Source organism: Podarcis tiliguerta, assembly GCF_965153285.1.
Source record: "Podarcis tiliguerta genome assembly, chromosome: 5".
NCBI lineage: Eukaryota > Metazoa > Chordata > Lepidosauria > Squamata > Lacertidae > Podarcis > Podarcis tiliguerta.
The window spans coordinates 54,757,441-54,779,486 of record NC_139538.1 but is presented as its reverse complement, the minus strand read 5'-3'; the positions used below and the strand labels follow the sequence as shown (position 1 = coordinate 54,779,486).

Genomic DNA, 22,046 nt, shown 5'->3' with positions numbered 1-22,046 from the left:
AATAGAGCCAATTTTCTGTTTCATTTATAAAACTTTCCCTTCCCATACAAAAGCACCCAAACTTCCCTTGAAGGAAGAAATGAACAAAAGACAGAACAGAATTTGACATTTCTTCCAGGCCTCTTCTGAAATCACATTTGGCAGGCAACCTCAAGTCTGCACAGAGCGCCTGAGAATGTGCATGGCAAAAACATTTTCAGATTTGATCTATTTTTGTTTTCTTAAGACATCTGTGCTCTCTTAGCACTCAGGACAAACCTCTGCAAACTCAAAATAAAACCCCAGCTCATAAAGACAAATTCAGCTTTGAATTAATTACCAATGAGTGGTTAATGAATGGGCTTCATAAGTTAAACAGCTTATATAGAGAGGGATTAACATTTATTCAGCTCAAGGAGAAGGAAGCCTTTAAACTGGCTTTGGAACGATATTTTAAGAGTAAAATATTAGCCTCAACACACAGCACAAACACAGGGTTTTTCTGCATAAAACTGCACCTGAATAAGAGCATACCATCATCTATGGCTATGATGCACACGTGTGTAAATCAAGATTATCTCAAAAGCACCCATTCAATCCAAAGAGGTATCCATTCAATTTGGAGGCCCCACAATGAGACTTGACACTTCAGGCACAGAACCATGACCTCAACAACCTGATTCATACTCCCTGTAAAAATATAGAGAGGACACAAAGGGCTATTCTTGCAATAGTGAAACAACTTTTTTTTCTTTATTAACCTGCTTTGCTGGTAAAACAAGCTATTGTGAATCTATGAGCTATTCAAGGTAATGTTGCTAAATTTATTCCATTGTGTTGGTAGAGGTGGGATCTCAAATGACCAGAGAGGTGAATATTATAGTTGGCTTAAACTTTCACATTGTGTCAAGATGTGTTAAAAATAAGGTTCTCATATGCAAACATATTTATATAATTCTGTTCATGCCTTGTTATTCAAATAATCCCAGATCCAGCCAAGCAAAACTTTGAAACTGAAGGTAGCAGGCGGGAGTAACTGTTTTTAATATCAGCATGAAAGCAAATGATTAAACAACAGTAACAACAGACAGACCATTAATTCAGTTTGAGATTCAGTTGTCCGTGGGCTTGAAGACTTTAACAAATGAAATCACATAGCATTCTCAGAGTAAAGGTATTATTTATTGCAAGCATTAGTTGCAAACTCCTTTTACAACATGAAAATGAAGCCAGGTACCTTTATTAATCCTGCATGCACTTTTTAAATGGAAAAGGCAATATATTTTAATTAAATATATGTCGTATTTGGTTACCAACCAGACTTTTCATAGCTGCAATATATGTTACTGCATTCTTTTTTTCCCTGACAAAGAGAATGTGAAAAATTGCAGTATCTAATAGTGTAATGGCCACATCACACATTGAGTTTCTTATATGGACACAATCTTTGTGTAGTTGTCTAAGACTTCTGCAAGGGTTCCTGGCCTAGTGCAGATATAACCATATTAAGTGTTAACCAGGGTGTGTTTCCTTAACCCTATTAAGATTTAAAATGTATAGTGAACAATGGTTTAGTTTGCCTAAGCTAAGCTTTCCTCCCTGAGGGAATAAGTGGAAAGATGATAAAAAAGTAATTAAACTGTGAACTGATTTGGACATCATGTTTAAATAGGGTTAAGCATGACTTTAACAAGTCTGGGGCATACACACTCTCCTCTCCCCATTCCTCCTCTTGCACAGCCACAAGGAGGAAGTAAGAAACATCTCTTTCCACTTTTAAACTAACCAGAATTCTCTATTAGGCTTAAACCCAGGGAACAACCCAGGTTCATGTCATAGTTTGATCCTGTGTGGTTTGAACTAACCATAGTTAAAACTAACCAGAGCTTCTTGAGTTCTGACCTAAAGGGAAAATCTGAATAGTATAAAAATGGAAGCAAACACTTCCAATCTCCTTTTCATGGTCATGCTCCCAGAGGAGGAGAAGAGGAGAATGAAAGCCTGAGTTTCATTCACATAATACAAAATCATAGTTTAGTGTTACATTAAAAAAGCTCTTATTCCTTTAGTTCTGGTTTGCACCCTCTTGGTAGTTCCTCCACACTCTGAAGTTCAGAGGGTGGTGGCCTGAGAGGGCATTCTCTGTGGCAGCTCCAAAGTTATAGAACTCCCTCCGCACAGAGGGTGCACCTTCATTATACAGGGTCCAGCAAATGCTGATGACACACCTCTTTACCCTGGCTTTTGACACTTGAGGCAAATATTGTCACGACCCAGCTTATTTCTGTCATAGTAAGTTGTCTTAAACTGTTTTTGATATTGTGTTTTAGTGTCGTAACCCACTCTGGGACCTTAGGGTGAAGGGTGAGTATGAAATAAATAAATAAATAAAACTTGAATGAGTCGCAATCCTCAGGCTCGTGCACTCTCTTCTCTTTTGGTGCAACCATAGGGAGGAGATGGGAAGCTTCCATTTCCAACTAACCATGGTTACTTGTTACGTACAAACTGTCCTCAGCTATGATTAAGGGAAACCAGTCAACTTGAAATCATGGTTAATGATTCTGGTTTGTTTCCCTAAATCGTAATTAATCCTGACCACAGTTCTCATTCAGCCATAACCAGTTAGTTGAAAACAGCTGTAGGAGCTTATGATCTCCTCCTTACAGCCACAAGAGGGGGAAAGACAGGATGGGGGAGTACATGAATCTGAGGCCTGGCCTGGGTACATAACACTAAGTGATGGCTTTTGTCTTATATGTGAGTCAGGCCACTTGTTTAAATATTGTTATGTACTGAGCCGCTGGGGACGCAGGTGGAGCTGTGGGTTAAACCACAGAGCCTAGGATTTGCCGATCAGAAGCTCGGCAGTTCGAATCCCCATGAAGAGGGTGAACTCCTGTTGTTCGGTCCCTGTTCCTGCCAACCTAGCAGTTCAAAAGCACATCAAAGTGCAAGTAGATAAATAGGTACCGCTCCAGTGGGAAGGTAAACGGCATTTCTGTGTGCTGCTCTGATTCACCAGAAGCGGCTTAGTCATGTTGTCCCCATGACCTGAAGCTATATGCTGGCTCCCTTGGCCAATAAAGCAAGATGAGCGCCGCAACCCCAGAGTCGTTCACAACTGGACCTAACGGTCAGGGGTACCTTTACCTTTACTGAGCCGCTGTGATTCAGCAGCTTCTTTCTGATACCAGCGAAATTGCCAAAAATATAATTGCCTTCATGTGCTATGCTATTGTGTGTTAACAGCATAGATTGTATATTTTAATATGTCTCTCTCAGATGATCCATAACGAGAGTTTGACTGATCCTGAAATACTGGCTTACTGAAACATTATGTATTATAAAGATGTTACAAACAGAAGCAAGTAGCGTAAAAAGCATGGCTGCAATCCTTCCATTATCTAATGCGAAGGCCAGCTTAAAGGATATCCAGGCAATTAAAATGTTTTTGTAAGTGTTAATTACATCTGACTTAATTAACTAATGACTGATTGATCTTTTGATCACATTAGGTTCATAAGTGCAATTGTCTTAACAGAAGTATGGATTACAATCATTGTCTAATTAAACAAAACAAAAAAAAGTAGCTTATATTAGAAGCCAAACACAGATTTAATAGTTCTTTAGGGTCATTTTGTTAAAGTATATTAATGTGCTGCCTAAGGTCCCCTGTGATCAGCATTTCTCATGTACTTTAACATTAGCTAGAATAGTTTTTTGGGAGCTGCAGTCATTCTGACCTTAATTTGCAAGCATTAACTTCATTGATTTCCTCAGGATACAGTGGCCCAGTGGAAAACAACATGCATTCTTATATTCAAGATCACTAATGAACTAATGCAATTTATATAGATGCATTTTCTCACAGCACTGGCAGAGCATTTGCTGCATGGAGGGTTACTTCCCTTCATGTACAGAAGGGTGGGTGCAGACTGGTAATCAGGAGTTATGCTTGCATGATGCTTAATCACAAAGACCACGTGTGGCCAAGCAAGCTGTGGGAAGAAGGCATTTATTTAACCTCCACGTATGTATTAAACACTAAAGCCCTGATCAGGAGAATAAAGTACTGATCAAAAGGAGAGAGACCTCGAAGAGCAGGTCAAGATTAACAAGCATTAGCCAAGCAGCTAGAACAGAGTACAGCTGTGCCTTTTACACAGCCTGTGATTCACGCCAGGGCTAACTATTCTTACCCAGGGCTCAAAGGAAGTGGCCTAGTTTCTTCAAACTTTTTAGATGCCAAAGTAAAGGAGTTAACTATTTCTGGGCCTGAAGCAGATAACTTGCAGCCATAGGTAAGGCCATTACTAGGAAAAGATTGCTTTGCAGAAGTCCAACTCAGGAAGGCAGTAGTAATCAGGAAGCTTACAGCTGGCATTTTAGTGCCTGCTGTAAGATTGCTTACTCTGTTGTACATCACAATTGCTTCTGATTTGATTTGCTTGCGTCATTTTGTTTTAATGCAGGTTGAGTACTTATGCATTAAAATATGAGAGTGGTGTGTTTGAAACAGTCACTAACTAAAAGTTGTTCTCATTTATTGTCTTCTAAGGTTAAGGATGGGGTCACCCACATAAGCTGTTTTCCATTACAGTTTAAAGTAATTGCCTACAACCAGGAGCAAAGAAAATGTCATGGGAAAATGACTGTCTCCACTAGAACACTTATCTATTGAGTGCTAGGCACACTGTGTTTCAAGTCAACAGCATGTACCAACAGGAAGAAAGCACCCTGCAGAAACCATACTGCACCATTGGGTGGTGGTGACCAGAAACTATATTCCCCATCTCCAAACACAAGCTCCTTGGATGCTTAGTTAAAGAACCGATTCATGCTTTTGACAAATGTGGATAACAATTCTAAGCTTGTGATAAGCTTAAACTTATACACAGCTATATCATGTGCACCAGTGGAAAAGGAAAAGTGTGTTCAGAAGAAGTGCATGGATCATTTTCATCAATGTAGGCAACTGTAGGAAGCTTTCAAGATGGAAGTGTGGGGTTTAAATGGAATTGTGCTCAATGTGCTCATGCAAATTATCAGGAATCCAGTTTCCAGAATCAATTTCTGAAACTGTTGTGATTTGGGGGAAGTACAAACCAAAGCCAGTTCATGCTACAGCAAGGAACTGGGCAGGAAGGTTAGTTCTTAAGAAATGGTACATGATAGTGGGATTGCACCACAGATTTAAAGCACATTCTGTGCACACTTAAAGCCTCTTTGGAGTTCCCCCAAAGAATCCTGGGAACTGTAGTCTGTGAAGTTCTGTGAGGGGGAAACTACAGTCCCCAGGAATCTATAGGGAATCTACCCGCTTTAAATGTGCACTGGATGTGTTTTAAGTCTGTGGCGTGGATCTGTCTTTAGTCTGTTGGTATAGACAGAAAAGACTACATATATATTGAGAAATCACCTAAAACTACCCACAGTAGCTATATGCTTCCACAGGTTATCATTTTGTATACTATCTACGCTTAAATGCAAAATTATGTTTTAAATATACAAAGTCAAAAACAATTTGTATGTGAACCAACCATGGGCAGGTTCACATTACCACCTTACAGTGCATACATAATGCATTTTGGATAACCTCATGTGAACACAGATTACAAACCAGAACTGGAAGCCTACCTATGCACAGTAAACAGGAGTGTGAACACAACCTATATTTCTTTGTGAAGAGTTTTATAGCAGCCCAGAAGATGCAAGATGCATCAAAAACTCAAGGGTTGAGCAAGATAAAAAACACATTAAGAGATCAAGGCTATAAACAAAAGTATCAAGGATGCTATTAAATTGACTGAAATGGGAGGAAGGGGGGACTTTGGCATAAGCCTGTTTTTGTTGCTGTTGTTTAATGTATTAGAAAAAGGCCTCTTTGGACACAGACTCACTTTTCTACCCAAGCATCTGAAGACACCAAAAGAAGCTATTTCAAAAATACTTCATTTTAATGCAATACGGTGAGTCTAGCAGTCAGTTATCTACACCCAGCTATATATGCAGGAGGAGGTCAAGGGTTAGCCTTCCTTTCCTCAAGTTGTTATTGCGGCTATATCCCTTTCTACTTAAATATCTGCCATGGCGGTGCAATGACAGCATGAACTTGTCTATAGTTTGTTTAGCCACTGTTAATCTCCTTATAAACGCTCTTGGCATATTGGATAAAGTTATACTTAGTGAAGGCAATCTCATTAGTAGACTGGGTTTTGTTTAACAGAATTGACTACTTTTTCACATCATGTTATTACCAGTCTTTTTTTTAGCTGCTGCTAATGATAGTGAACAAATTTGAGCATTGCAAGCTCTGCTTTGTTTTCTTTTTTTATTAGAACCTTGAGATGAGGAGGGGTAATTGGCATTAAAGTATACAATCCCTTTAAACACATATGGTCAGCCTAATAATTTATTTCCATTTCTAGCTCTGAGCTCACAGCCCTTTCACACCCAGATCCCCCTCACAGCAGTTGGCAAGAATGTGTTTGCCAAGAGTCTTGAGAATCTGATAAGGAGAGCTTTAAACTAGATCTTGAGGGGGGGGGGGGAGAAAACAATATGAACAACAAAAGAGCACCTGGCACTGGGGATAGTAGCTTTGTTGATGCACAGGAAACTTAGGTGGTGCTCCAGAAACCTGCTAAAGGGCAAGAAAATACAGGAAGGAAGCAGCTGCAGGGAACAGCTCATGGTTTCAGTTGTCTCTACAGGAATGCCCAGAGTATGGGAAACACACAAGATGAACTGGAGCTTTTAATACAGGATGGCAAATATGACCTGGTAGGCATTACTGAAACCTGGTGGGATGAGACTCATGACCGGAATGTAGGAATTGAGGGGTATAACCTGTTCAAAAGGAATAGACCAAACAGGAAGGGGGGGAGGAATAGCATTGTATATAAAGGATGTGTACACTTGTGAAGAAATCCATGACCTAGATCATGAAAAGCAGATTGAGAGCATATGGGTAAAAATTGTAGGAGAGAGAAACAACAGTGACTTTACTGTGGGTGTCTGCTATAAACTGCCAAGCCAGACTGAAGACTTCGATGATGCTTTACTACAGCAGATTACCAAGCATTCAAAAAGGAGAGAAATAGTAATCATGGGGGAATTCAACTTTCCTGATATCTGTTGGGACTCAAACTCTGTCAAGAGTGTAAGATCTGACAAATTCCTCCATTGCATCACTGACAATTTCATTTCCCAGAAGGTGGAAGACCTAACAAGGGGATCATCTATCTTGTACCTGGTCCTCAACAATAGGGAGGAACTGATTGATGAAGTGGAAGTGCTTGGAAACTTGGGAGGAAGTGATCATGTTCTCCTGGGTTTCAGGATACAGAGGCAAGGGGAAACCGAGTGTAGTCTGACACATACTCTGAACTTTAAGAAGGCCAATTTTGAAAAGCTGAAGGAGCTACTGGGTGTGATCCCATGGTCAGAAACTCAATGAGAAGGGAATCCAATAAGGATGGGAGTTTCTAAAGGAGAAATATTGAAGCCCCAAATGCAGACAATATCAACAAGAAAGAAAAGTGGGAAGCATCTAAGGAAACCAGTGTTTCCTTATAGAGCTTATAAATGAGCTGAGGGTTAAGAAGGCCATGTATAAGAAATGGAAGAAAGGGGAAATCACAAAGGAGGAATATACACAAGTAGCCAACAGTTGCAGGGGGAAAGTCAGGCTGGCTAAAGCTCAGAATGAGCTCAGGCTTGCAAGAGAGGTTAAAAATAAAAATAAAAGGTTTCTTCAGCTATGTCCAAAGTAACAGGAAGAACAAGCAAGTGATAGGTCCTCTGTGTGGGGAACACGGAGAAATGATACTGGGTAACAGAGAAAAGGTTGAACTACTCAACACCTACTTTGCCTCTGTCTTCACCCAAAAGGAAAGTGATGCCCAACTTGGTGATAACAGAATAAATGATGTAAGGAGGGAGATGCAGCCCAAGATAGGAAAAGAGGTAGTAAGGGAACACCTGGCTACTTTAAATGAATTCAAATCTCCAGGGCCTGATGAGCTGCATCCAAGGGTACTAAAGGAGTTTGCAGATGTAATTTTAGAGCCTTTGCCTTCATGCTTGCCTATAAATCTTTCTGACAGTAAGAGCTGTTCAGCAGTGGAACAGACTCCAATAAGAGGTGGTGGACTCTCCTTCCTTGGAGGTTTTTAAACAGAGGTTGGGTGGCATCTGTCATAGATGCTTTAGATGAGATTCCTGCATTGCAGGGGGTTGGACTAGGTGACTCTTGACATCCCTGCCAACTCTAAGAGTCTATGATTCTTACTATGGCAGCAAAGACAGTCCTAAAACACTCACACAGGTGGAATCCTCCTCCTAACTGCTCTCATGACTTTGGCATTGTTTATCAAAACCCTTCCCACCAAAATGAGGGTTAAAAAAAATTATACTAAAAAAGTTTAAATCTGAAAATCACACTTTACTATACTCAGATGTGACTAGCACCATGGTGGAAAATGACAACCATGAAGGCGATATCATCTATTCTTCCACAACTACGTCAATACCATGGAGTTAGTGTACTTCATGAGACAATCCATAGTAGTGTGTTGATCTGTGCCTGAACTAGGTCAAATTAGATGTTGCAGATATTAGCATCAACATGTAATTGTGTTCCCGTTAGATTGCCAAAAGCCTGGGAGGAGAGAACATTTTAAAAAGTGCGCACACACAAGCATGGGATCAGAACATGACACAGCCAGTTTGTATTGAAGAAGTTAGAAGATGGAGCCAAAGGAATTCAGATAAAATGGTCCTGCCAAGGCAATGTGCCTAAGCACAGACATGCAGAAATGTGGATGAGGTCAAAGGGTATTCTGTCTCAATCTGCTCGTTAAGAGTCTGTTCTGTAATTAAAGCCTCTTGTTGGAGAAAGAAGAGAGGTGAACAGCTATTATTCAGGGCCAGGCAGAGAAGCAAAGCCTTATTAGAGATGGTTTTAAAGGAAGTCTTTCTGCTGATAGCCATGGTGTTTGTACAGGCAGATGCTTGCAAGTTGAGTTGTATACAGTTCATGGAAACAGACGCAGATCTGCTATGCAGTTTAGGAAGAGAGCAGCTATTTCAGAGATTTTATGAAAAATGAAAAACAAAAGATTCTTGCCCTTAAGAGTAAAATGAAATTATGCCAACATTGATTTAAATATCTACAAAGATCTCAAAAAGCAAAACAAAAAAAATGGAGAGGGGGTGTTCAAGTGTGGGGCTTCTCAAGCAATTAAAAAGACGTGGAATTGTTAACGAGAGGTATGTGGTATATGGTTCCGTTTGAAAAACAGCAACAACCATGTTAGGACTACAATTTAAAGAGCTGTCAACAGCTTTTGCAAAACACTCAACATTGCTGGCAATGATATCGGTTAAAGACCCACCCAGAAGAACACCTAGCAATCCAGATGCAGCATGCGAAAAGCATTTTGAAAGTATGCGCATTCTGAATATATCCTTTAACCCCAAGTGGGACCTGAGCACAAGAGTACTCTTCCACTCCTGCAATTTCATGCAGCTGGTATTCAGAAGCATCCTACTTCCGACCAAGGAGGCACAGCATATTCTCCATCATGGTTCCTCCATGACCATCAGAATGCTTCCTAAGCAAGGAAGCGTATTCACTGTGTTTAAAATGAATAAATTTGCCCTGTAGTAAACGTGAATTCAGGACCAAGAAAAGAACATTGAGCAGGTTTAATTATTTTGCAATGTTTCTTTTGCTTATCACACTACAAGACAAAGGGCGGTACAGGGCACTGACATGTGAGCAGCAGAAATCTAGCCTATCTTTGAAGTTTAACAGATGAGATTAAAAGGGGTGGGATGGAGAAAAGCCAATATTTTCCAGGTTATTAATTCTATACCTATTTCTGTACTTCAGTGGGTACATACAAAGCTTTGCACTTCATAATATTAAGTAAAATTTAATATCTGTTTAATATCTGTTAGACTTTGCCTTATGATCTGGGCTATAAGAAGAGGTGTAGGTGAAGGATCTTCACCTGTTTTCATGGGAATAACAACAACAACAATAATAATTTATTTATACCCCACCCATCTGGCTGAGTTTCCCCAGCCACTCTGGGCGGCTCCCAATCAAGTGCCAAGTCCCAAAATACCTCTTGCTTTCTTCCTGATGGGCCATCAATGTCACAAGCAGCAGGTTATTGATTTGGATGCACACACTAGGCGATGTACCCATTCTCTAACCTATCCTCCACTGCAAAACATGTATCCCCAGCATAAAACTTCTCCCCTTTGAGCAGAAAACAGCCGAAAACCAGAAGAGATGAGCTCTATCCTTGGTGAACCATGTCCAAATATTGGTCTCTCAGTTTCTCATTTTGTCTAAAACATTTCGAGGGCAGCATACAACCCAGGAAGAGTATCAGAATATGCAACGGTCCATTAACATCACCTGACCTTAATCTAACACAGAAAAGTGTATGGCAGATGTGCTATCAGTAGAGAATAATTATATGAACATAAGCAATATGATTTAATGGGGAATGTGTGAATTTATAAATTTCTTTGAAACCCAGATTTTCATTGGAAGGTCCAGCACAGCTAATCCTGTTAGCAAGAGGATTTAGGCAACGAGATGAGAAGTAACACAATAACACACATGGCGCTTCATCTCTCCAAGCTAATTTTCATGCAGTGATATTTTTAGATAAAAAGGCACCACTTCACTTTCTTGTGAGAGCAATAATAATAGATAATCAAAAGGAACTACAAACATACCTCCCCTGTGGTTTATATTCCTGGTAAGATATACCCTAGCAAAACGCAATGGTGAAAGGGAATATGTTTATGTAATAAAATCCCTTTGAAATAGCTCTTGATCCTTATGAGCTTTCTCAAAGAAACAGGGCAAATTGTGAGATTTATACTGTGTGTGTTAAATATTCATAGGGATTTTTGTGATTTTCATCCTATGATTAAGCTTTGTTACCAACTGACCATACTTACCTCTGCATAATTTCTTTTACGATTATTTTTTTCCAATGCTTGAACAAGATTATATATACATTTATGTAAATGTACATCTGTGAGCATACAGCACATTACCAGAGCAGGTCTATTCTCAAAGGTTTCATAATGAATAAGACAGATTGGTTTGAGGAACAGAGTCTATGAGATTAGTTGCCCACTTACACTGGTACAGACCTAGTGAAGCCTATAGGACTACACCAGTGTAAGCAGCCTGTGAATGGAGCAGCCCATAAGCACATAGCTGTATCTTCTGGGCATAGGAACAGATCTGATAGAAAAATGAGTCTCCCTGACACTGTTGTGTGCTGCAGTGTGATTACCATAGAAATATGCAGCAGGGCAACTTAAAGTGTATGTAAGTCCATAAAGCTCCAGGAAAAGAATGGGCTCCTTTTAGCATATGAATTGCTGTTGCTCAGGGACCAAGCTTTCAATCGCAAGTCAATTTAAGAGGTTTTTTTAATCTCCCAGATGGCAGTCGCTCTAGGAAAATCAAACTATAAGGGCTTGCTGCATTACTATAAATGGTGAATTGCACAGCCCAAGAAAGATTATTTATTTATTCATTCTTAAATGCATGAAGAGCCAAACCCAGTCTGCCTTACTCATGAACATTTATTATAGTAGGACTGCTTGTGACAGCAAGGCAAGAAGGTTTTGTCCCAGAAGACACTCAGTTTTCCCCCTCAGGCACAGTAGGAGTGTACAGCATTACTGTGCAAATAAACATTCCTGGAACAGCGTCTAAATTGGAACAGAGAATTTTACCAATAAAACACAGCTAATCCTATCAACTAAAATGAATTAAAATGTAACTAGGTTGTATCTATAAAAGCATTGGCATAGAACAAATATGTGGAAAACATTCAGTGGAATAATGATGTGTGATTAGCAGGGGACACTTTTACATGTCTATGCAAGAAGTAAGTCTCACTGAGTTCCATGGTGCTTATTTCCCAGGTAAGCATGTATACAGCTGATATCTAAACTGGTCAGAAAGGGAGTTAAATTGAAACTAATGGAGTCATCATCTCTAGGAAAAAAGCATGTAGGAATGAGAAAAGTGCAGGGAGAGTAAAGCTGAGCATAGTCAGTAGCAGTCTGTGGGGTGGGGCAGTATTGCTCACCTAGCTTTCCAATGCAAAGGTCACTGCCCATAACTGAGGGGTGCAAAGGGACCAGGGGGTTGGGTGTGGTGCAGGTGCAGCAGTAGTAGGAGCATCAGATTGGCTCTGCCGCTGCACCTGCGCCGCACTGACTTCCCGACTGCCTTACTCCTTCCCCTCTTGGTTACCAGCAGCAACTTCCATGTTGTGCAACAAGGTGAGTTTTCCTGCCCTGCTCTGCCCACCACTACCACCAGCAGTGATGCTAGAGTAAGCGCTTCTGGCCAATTTAGACAACATCTGGAAGGCCACCGGTTCCTCATCCCTGTGTTAGCTTGCTTTATATTGATCTTAATTCATGAACAGATGCTATGTGCAGCAGCGCAGAAACAGCCATAGTGTGCTTTGATTTCATATAGAGGCTCGACAGCTCAGTGTCAAATATTTAGCTAGAGTGGGAGTCACCTCTCTGTTGAAGAATAGGCCTAGCTCCCAAAGTATCTGAACAGACACAAAAATCCTCTGTCCTGGCTTTGTAAGTAGAGATAACTATATCATGATTCAGTTTTCCCACCGCTAACTATGGAGGGAAAGAGACCTATCTGTCTCTGGACCTCATTCTTCCATAGCCAGCTGTTGTGGAGGATCAGTCAACTAACAATTTCCTGCTGAGTGGCTGCAACACTGACCCAGAACATCCCTGCCAGCTAAACAACCTTCTTCTGTGGGAGGGGAAATCTTTTGATCCCTGTGAAAATTCACTGGTAGGGTGCAACAATGTCTCCCCGTCCCCTTTCCCATCACACTCCTTCTGTCTGTATAATTCTTAAAGACCCTGGAAATGTTTACATTATTAACAGCACTTTGACACATTGGCTTTTAAAAATAAACAGTCCCAGAAATGCAATTATCTTTTCCCTGCCTCATAGCACCGGAATGAAGAAAGTGCACAAATGAACGAAGTATTTGCTGAAAATTGCTATCTGCACACACTGAGGAAAACTGGGGCTTTCCATGCAAAATATTTTTGTCAAGGAATGTGAAAAGGAGATCCAGACGAAACCTTAGTTGTTGTTGTTGTTGTTGTTGCCGTCTTCTTCCTGAGCTGGAAGCAAATTTTAACCTGAAGTTGCTTTTTCTCCTCTCCTGCCTTTCTGGTAACCTGTTCAAACTCTCTCTCTCTCTCTCTTTAAAAAATGAATAAATCACCTTTATTGGCATAGAAAAAGTGCATCAAATGCATGGATCAGAACACAACACAGTTAACGAAACATAGTAGGAGATAACTTTAGGATAAAACTGTCCAGACATCGCAAGATTTTTTAGTGGCGCCATGAAATTAAGTCACCATAGGTCCTAAGAGCCATTTTCAAACCTCACGATGTCTCTTCTCTTTTAAAGTGGTAATGCAGGTGGCGCTGTCGTCTAAACCACTGAGCCTAGGGCTTGCTGATCGGTTCGAATCCCCCCGACAGGGTGAGCTTCCATTGCTCTGTCCCAGCTCCTGCCAACCTAGCAGTTCGAAAGCACGCCAAAGTGCAAGTAGATACCTCCGGCGGGAGGGTAAACCGTGTTTCCATGTGCTGCTCTGGTTTCACCAGAAGCGGCTTAGTCATGCTGGCCACATGACCTGGAAAAACTGAGGACAAATGACAGCTCTCTTGGCCTGTAAAGCGAGATGAGCGCCGCAACCCCAGAGTTGTTTGTGACTGGACTTAACTGTCTGGGGTCCTTTACCTTTACCTTTTTAAGGCATTCATTGGCCATAGCACAAGTATTGAAAAAGTAAGCAATGCTTTTGGTGATACTTAAATGTATATATGGGAAATGAAACTAGACTGTGAAATAAAGAGGTCCCAAAATGGAATTCCCTACTGTTTGATAAATCTACTAAATCAATATCTGCCTACATTAAGGGAAATACCATCAAAGTTCTGCATAGGTGTCACATATCGTCCTGGGACACACACCAGTTGGTTGGTAGGGCTGTAGATATATTATCACCTTTGGTGGCATAGGTGCCAACTCCTAGGAGCGGAGCTGTCTTTGACCCTCTCAATATTTGTTGGCAGGGGGCTGAGCTGCAATGTGTGCTGTGCGCGTGACATCACACTGGACCCCCTCAATATTGGGCGCAAGACGGCACCTCTGCTTGGTGGGAATGCCCAATAGTTCAGGGATTTGGGGGAGAAGTACGTGATGAGATTGCTAAATACTTCATTAATCAATATGCAGCACAACTGTCCATATTATCCATGTTTGAAGGGACAGATGAAGACATTTAAATGAAGGACTTATGAAGGCTTTTGTTAGTGGTGGCAAGGCAATCTATTGCTCAAAAAATGTAAGGAGTTGCAGCGTTTTTAGTATTGAGCTTTGGTATTGAAACCGTCTGGCATATAGCTATAACGGAAAAGATAACACATGAAACATGGATATTAAAAGGAACCAAAAAACCACAAAAGCTTTATGCCATATGGTGGAAATTTGTTGTATATACCACGGGGCTGGAAAACACTCTGCCAGCTGCATCTTTACAAATAAGGTCTTCATGATTTTTTTGTATGTTAATTGTACCCCTGACCATCTGTACGGACAAACTGGAGCATCTCCGGACTTCTATGTTATATTGAATTATTGTAAGAGGGAGAAGGGAAAAGAGAATAACGTACTGTATTTTTCCGTCTATAAGATGCCCCCATGTATAAGACACCCCCTATTTTGGGGGACTCCAAATTAAGAAAATTGGGGGAGATGGCCCCCATGCATAAGATGCCCCCAAATTCTGGACATTATTTTTTAGAGGGGAAACCTAGTCTTATACATGAAAAAAATATGGTAATTCTTACTTTCATGCTGGCAAGCAGGGAGGGGAGGAGAGTTAGGGAAAGGTTGATGGTTGTATTTGAATTTTGTGCATTTTAAAATTCTCATATAGTCTGAGAAGACTTCCCAAACTGGAAGACTGGTTAATCAAAATCTGGGACTCTGGACAGATGGTTAAACTGACCATTAAGGTTCAGCAACCTAGACAGTGGGACAATAACTTCATTGAAAAGAGGAGCCTTTTCATAGCCTAATGGAATGAGAGAACACATGAGGCAGTAAACCCTTATATGATCTACTATATGATTCATTTGAATAAAATGAATAAATGAATAAAATGAACAATTCAAAAAAATTATGTGTGTGAGACACACCCACCAATTAAAATGTTCCTGGTAGATGGTGTGTGCGTGTGTGTTTGGACAGCCACTTTGCACAGCCACAGAGTACTGTGAATAACAAAACAGATATTTTATTGTAATAGCTACAAAAAAACCCATAAATATTTAGAAACCAGATATTTTATTTATACGGCAACATAAATCTGTTTTGTTCATTACAGTAAAGTTTGTTATATTTCAGTGATTAACCAGGTCCTAAAATGGATCAAAAGCAAGCTGGTGTGAAGTGCCACACACACACATACACCTGGACCATAATCAGTGAGAAACAGATATTATAATATTATGAATATTTAGCAATAAATATTTATATCTGCATATATACTGTTTTTATTTTCTTTTTAATACATAGATTATAGATATACACATCATTTTAATTATGTACTATTAATTATATGTAAGTAAAATAAAGAGGAATATATTCACAGGCCTGAACAGAAGCAAATCATGAAAATATAAAAGCAAAATTCATTTTTAAAATTCAAGTTAGATTTGCCCAGGCTTTTACACTCTGCCCCATGCAACAACCAGAAGGCCCAGTGGAGCCCTGGCTAATTTCAGGCTAAAATTCACCACAGCCAACTGTGAAAATAAATAGTTTGCTGGAAGAAGGCGGCAAAGACACCATTTTGGTGTTCTGCAGAGTGCCTCCCCCATGCTGTAGCACTCAGCCAGGCTCTATCTGTTAAGGTGGTTGTTGCCGAAACATTTTCTTTTTAACACTTGACCCAAAGGTTAACGTATACATAGTTTAATCAATGCATTGCTTTACAAACAGGCTCCATCTACGGCACTTAGGCCTGCAGTGGCCTGGCCAACATTCCAGGGTGCAAGCTCTGAGGTAGATAAATCTGTGGTAATGATAGCTTTTCAATTATTTCTTTCTCAGATAATTCTTTTCTGCATTGATTTGTTTGTTGTACAGCCCTTGTTTACATGCATATTACAGAGGCATGCTGTGGGGCATATTCTCAGTTCATGGGGCTTGCTGCTTCGTGGATCCAGTAGCCATGTATTGTAGGGGGGGGGGGAATTAATGTTGTTAACCAAGCTGTCCTTCAGAGAAGCTTTCTGCTATGTTGATATTTTCTAATGCACAGTGGCTGTAATTTGGTAACATATTCTGTTTGCAAGAGATCTCCAGTTCAACCCCAGGCCCCTCCAACTAGGTCTGGAAAGATTCCAGTTTGAAACGTTGGGCACCTGCTGAGTTAAGTGGTGTAAGATAGATTGCTACTTTTATATCTTATTTTCAGGAAAGGTCAGCACTGTCTAAGAGACTAATCTGACGCCTTGCAAGAGGATACAAGAGGATTTCATTTCTGGTACAAACTCACCAGAGAGGGAATCAGGCAAGAAAGCCAAAACTTGTGCTCCTGTTTTTTCTTGGTACTGACTTTTCTGCTCCACTAACATGTCTGTGAAAAAGCAATTCATGAAATGCTATACTGGCTACTCATTGGAAAGTCCCCCAGTTGCTGGTGAACCACACTTTGTGTATATAATGCCACCTAATGGACATTCAGGCTTATGGCCATGAAATGTTGTAATAGAGGGAGAGATTGCATATACTATATAGTACTTGCTCAGCAACTCCAAGTAACCTTATGTACAGAGAAGGAAAAAGTTATTTGATCCCCTGCTAAATTTGCCCATTTGCCCTCTGACGAAGAAATGACCAGTCCATAATTTTATGGTAGGTTTATTGTAGCTGTGAGAGACAGAATAACAACAGGAAAACTCCCAGAAACCCAGAAGACAAAAGTCTGCCTGCCAACAAGAATTGTGTGGGTTACTAAACTGCAGAATGCCTACATACTACCTGAGTTAGTCACAGTGGTGGGTAATAATTTGATATTTTAATGCCGCTGATGCTCTTTAAAATTATGTATTTTTAGATTATTTCTTTATACTTGCTTAATTTATATTTTTTGTGTACTGCCTTGTGAAAAGGTTTGTTTTAAAGAGTAGAAGTGATGGTTCCAAGTTTTGACTTGCCTAGGGTCAGCTGCTGAATGACATCGCTGAGCAGGTATATGAGTCTGGGTCTCCTACATCCAAACCAATCACAGTATACATGCTGCACCACAGCTAATGTTTCCAGATTCCCAAAGGAAAACAATAGGGGTTGAAGGTAAGAAAAATCAAAGGAAGGACAACATTTCGACTCTTTTGCTTCTGGGTTGAAAATCATTAATGCCATAATCTTAAAGCTACTTACCAAGGTGTGAGTCCAATTTAACTCAGTGAGATGTATTTCTGAATAGACATGTCACCAGGTTGCACTATTTATCTGGCAGTACAAATTATGACCTACAAATTATGGCTGGCAGTCACTATTTATTTGGATAAACTTTTCTTCATGGGGTCATTTTCTGGGGACCAAGTTATTCTAAATCCAAACACAGTGGCTTGATTAACACTGTGATTCACATCAGCCCTAGGTTCCTAAAAACTTCCATGTCCTTTCTCTTTTTCCTGAAGTCTTTATTGAAAGTTTTCCTAAGATATACATCCAGTAAATACTATATCATGTTGGTGCTTGTTTTCTTCCCATCTCAGTTCTGTCAGCTTGCTACAGTTGTGAAAGAGAATAGGAATAGAGCCAGGTATTTGAATTACATGATTCTGGAAAAAGTAATCAACAGAAATGAAAAAGGATACTCTCCGCTACCATGTTTATAGATTCGTTTCATATCTACCGAAGAAAATTCCAAGGTCAGGTTTCTTTCTGGGCTCTTTATCAAAGGGACTGTGAGCATATCCATTTGGCACATATCAATATCAGCATGTCCCAAAGAGAGTATTTGTACTTGCTCATGCGCCATGCTAACTTAATAGCAACAGAAGGATAGCTTTTACTGAACAGGCTCAGGATATGTATTCAGTATATTGAGAATCTAAAGCTACATCTCTATTCCTTAGCTACCCAGGTAGATACCACGTTTACTTTTCAAAAAAACCATCCTAAAGATGTCCATAATGCAACTCCCCATGATCCCACTGGCATGGTATAGGTCAGATACTATCTCTTCCTCTGGGGCATCCGCCTACACTAGCTATGAATAACTGTCTATTCCCCAGCAGTCTCTGTGAGCTTGGTAGACCTATAGAAGAAGTGTGGGTTTTCACACCTTGCACTTCTCAGCTGAAAGAAGCAGAAGTACTGACATATCACTGTCTCAGAGCCATCTCCTAATTGCAGCAGTAAAGAATAAATCTAAGCAAAGATCACAAAACCTTAAACACCCATAAATTGGACTTGCACAAGAACACAACCCGGAAACATTATTTTGACTTCAACCCTTCACTGTCCTCACCAATACACATTGCCAAGTTAGTGAAACTTAAGTTTGCTATTAGCAAACTCAGTTTGAATCCAGATACAGTACTGCACCATATTTCTATAACTCATTTCAGCCAGCACAGTTTTAAAGGGTATTTCCATGGCAGTTATTCAAACAGCCGAGAATCAAGCAAATGTAGGAAACAATGTTATAATTGGAATAGCAGCATGTGGTATTGTAAACTAGAGAATCCGGAACAGTAAAGCTGCTTAATTGAGTTTCCATCAGGTCCAGTTGTTCAGATTAATCCAGGAAGCATCTGTCTGGCTGAACGTGTGCTCCGAGTTGCTGAATATGGGTAAGATCTTAAATCATTTTATACACAGCATCCCGCTGCTTCCTCTCAATTGTCCTTTTATATAACAAGCTGTGCTCTGGCATCAGCAAATCCCTTGACAATCACCATATTAGTACACAAGTATACAAAAGCACAGGGCCGAGAGACCACATTTGGGCTAAATATTGCCTGCTCTGGCTAGGATACAAAAATCCTCTGCAATATGAACCAAGTAGCTTGCCACACACACACACACACACACACACACCATGAACAAAATGTTTGCCATTTCCAACCGCGTACTTTCCATTACATCCTACCATTAAAGCAATTTCAGAGTTCTTAAAAATAGTTACAATATAATACTTCTCCTGTGACAAAGCATTGCACATCTGGCTCGTGATTTCCTTTAAAATAATACAATGATTATGTCTCAGTGTTGACTGCATAGCCAGGCATTCTAACATAAAGTGGACCCATGGGTAGACATTTAATTCAATGCCCAGCATTAATATGTTGAGTTTTATATATGGGATGGAAAGCCACCAAGGAAGAGCTGAACTTTAGGCAACTGAACACAAAATGGTCAGAGATAGCACTGACAGTAGCCAGAGCCACACTTCCTTTCAACAGGTGTTCTAGCTGAGTATTCACAGCACCCTACGGGAAACTACTGAAAAACCTTTAGACCTCTAGCAGCAGCGCAAAGTAACAGTAAGGAGAGCAACAATAAAGAATAACTACAGACTTGTTTGCATAGTGTGCAAGCAAGTAATAGATTTTGAAATTCCAAGTAGATTAAAAAGATGTGGAAATCAAAGCAAAAACCCCAAACCCAGGGTCATTTACCATAACTGGGAAGTTCTTCTTTTAATTAAAATTGCAATGGCTCAGTGGTTCTTTGCTCATTGAAGTTTGTGAGGTTTGTTTGCTTTTTCACAGTGCGAGACAGTTATCCCTCTCTCCTGGAAGAAATACAAATAATTCTTTAGCTTGCTAAAATTATCCTTCTTGTTGCAGAGAAATACAGGAAACTCCTGCCAGACAAGGTTTGTAATTTTGCACTGGTCTCCTTAACCTGCATTAAGTAACAATTGTCTTTGCCGTGTACTCAAGTGGCAAATTTCAGCAGCAGAGAGAAAGAGCTTAAGTACAGTGCTTCCATTTCAGGACAAGCTCCTTTGCTTCAATGGCTCAGGGATCTTTAATGCAGAAGAGTGACAGAGAAAGCCCCTTGTGCATGTCCATTGAGGTTTGGGAATTGCCTTCTCAGGTGCAACTACAAGCAGTACTTTTTTTCTTAAAAAAATGTTTTACTCAAGAAAATCACCATTGGGCAAAATAAATACAGTAAGTGGACAAAAGTACAAAGATTTACAAAATGTTTAGGGGTATGCATACCCCTGTGTCCCCTCAGAAAAAAGCACTGGTAACAAGTACCAATACAGAGTTTGGTTCTTCTCTGCCCAGGGCCGGATTTAGGTTTGATGAGGCCCTAAGCTACTGAAGGTAATGGGGCCCTTTATATGTCCAGCTGTCCTTTGTCAAAAACAGATTATCACTGTTTCTGGTGTTGAATATATGCTATATGGTAATTCATAGGAGCCTACACAACACAAAACACTGTTGCTGTATGTATGTTTTATTTTATTTGCTTTTCATCTTATATTTTGGAAATGTACATCCAGTTTTTTCCTTTAATTTTTTTGGGGCCCCCCAAGAGAGTGGGGCCCTAAGCTATAGCTTGTTTAGTTTATACGTAAATCCGGCACTGTCTCTGCCACTAGGCCACCTGGATTTGTAGGTGTGCATATGTATTTAGAAGAAATTATTTCCATTTTTCCTGTTGTAAGACTAACCACAAGGACAATCAATTGCTTTCTGCAGAACACAGTACAGGAAGGTTGAAGACTCTCTTCTTTCCCACATGAACAGATAGCTCCAACTCTGCCCACTTCGAGTGAATTGACAATAGAAGGAAGTGACCAGGGAAAGGTGCTACTTTAGACATTAACTGCTATAATAAGCCATATCATACTGATACGAGACAATTCTGCACCTGCAGTGAAAAGAAAAATGGTGGTTCAAGGCAGGACAATGGCTTTTTCTCTGGAATCTGCATTTTAAGGTGATTTATTCACTTTGCTTCGTATTTAAGATTGGACCTCCTCCCGGCTTTGCCGGCCTTTTTCCACCTGGCGTGGGAGGGTGGGGCCCTGCCTAACTCCAGGTACAAAAGCTGAAGCTGCTCAACAGGCTGGGGTATAGTTTTGGGGTTGTTGTTGTTGCTGTTGTTGATTTCTTTTGTTATCTTTATTTTATATATTCTTATGATTTACACAGAACTAGATCAATTTAGTTGTGTATTTTTTGTTTTAGTTATTGTTTATGACTACTTTTGTTATGTTGTAATTATGTATTTTTTCAGGTTGTAAGCCACCTTGAGCATGGTTTGAAGCAGCATACAAATAAAATGATGTATGTATGCCTGCATGTATGTATATTCAATCATAGAGGGATCTAAAATCCAATTACACATTTCATGTGTACCCAAGAAGAAAAACAGAAAGATGAATTCCACAAGGTGATTTTCCTTCATGGTCCCACTGAGGTCCCAGACTCACAGCTTGCTGTCATTAAATTTGCTTAGGTATCATCATTAATTCAGTGGTTTGACACTGCTTTATTTTCCTAACTTTACAATTTCAATTTCCCGCATTCCCTGCAATTATTGACAAACAAATAAATTGCAATGTCTATTACGTATTTAGTTGCTTTCTATAACCAAAGTCTCAAACCGACTTACGACAGCAATAAAATCTAAAAAACACAATACATAGCAGATATACCAGTTAAAAACAATGGGCTAAATCCAGCAAAGTCATTGCACAAGCAGAATCAGTTCCACTCATGCAACTGAACTTCCTCTACTTTTTCTTCCCTACCCCTCCTCGTGCAGCTCCCCACATGCCCCTAAAATTGGTCAAGAGGGTTTGATGGAGTATAGTGAGGGAGAGAAAGCTCTGTAGTGTGTGGGGAAGTCATTCCACTCACACAATGACTTCATTGGATACAACCCAGAATTACACGCTGA

At 40.0% G+C, this 22,046-nt stretch overlaps 1 protein-coding gene across 3 annotated transcripts in view; it reads right to left on the bottom strand.

The window, feature by feature from the left end:
- The window catches only part of LHPP (phospholysine phosphohistidine inorganic pyrophosphate phosphatase), a 113,533-nt gene that overhangs the window by 38,165 nt on the left and 53,322 nt on the right, over positions 1-22,046 (bottom strand). The window contains exon 7 of one of the 3 annotated variants that reach the window (XR_014510975.1): positions 19,802-19,917. The exons of the other annotated variants lie outside the window; for them this stretch is intronic. The gene's annotated coding sequence lies outside the window, so the exon portion shown is untranslated. The remainder of the gene's footprint in view (positions 1-19,801; positions 19,918-22,046) is intronic. 3 annotated transcript variants of the gene reach the window in all.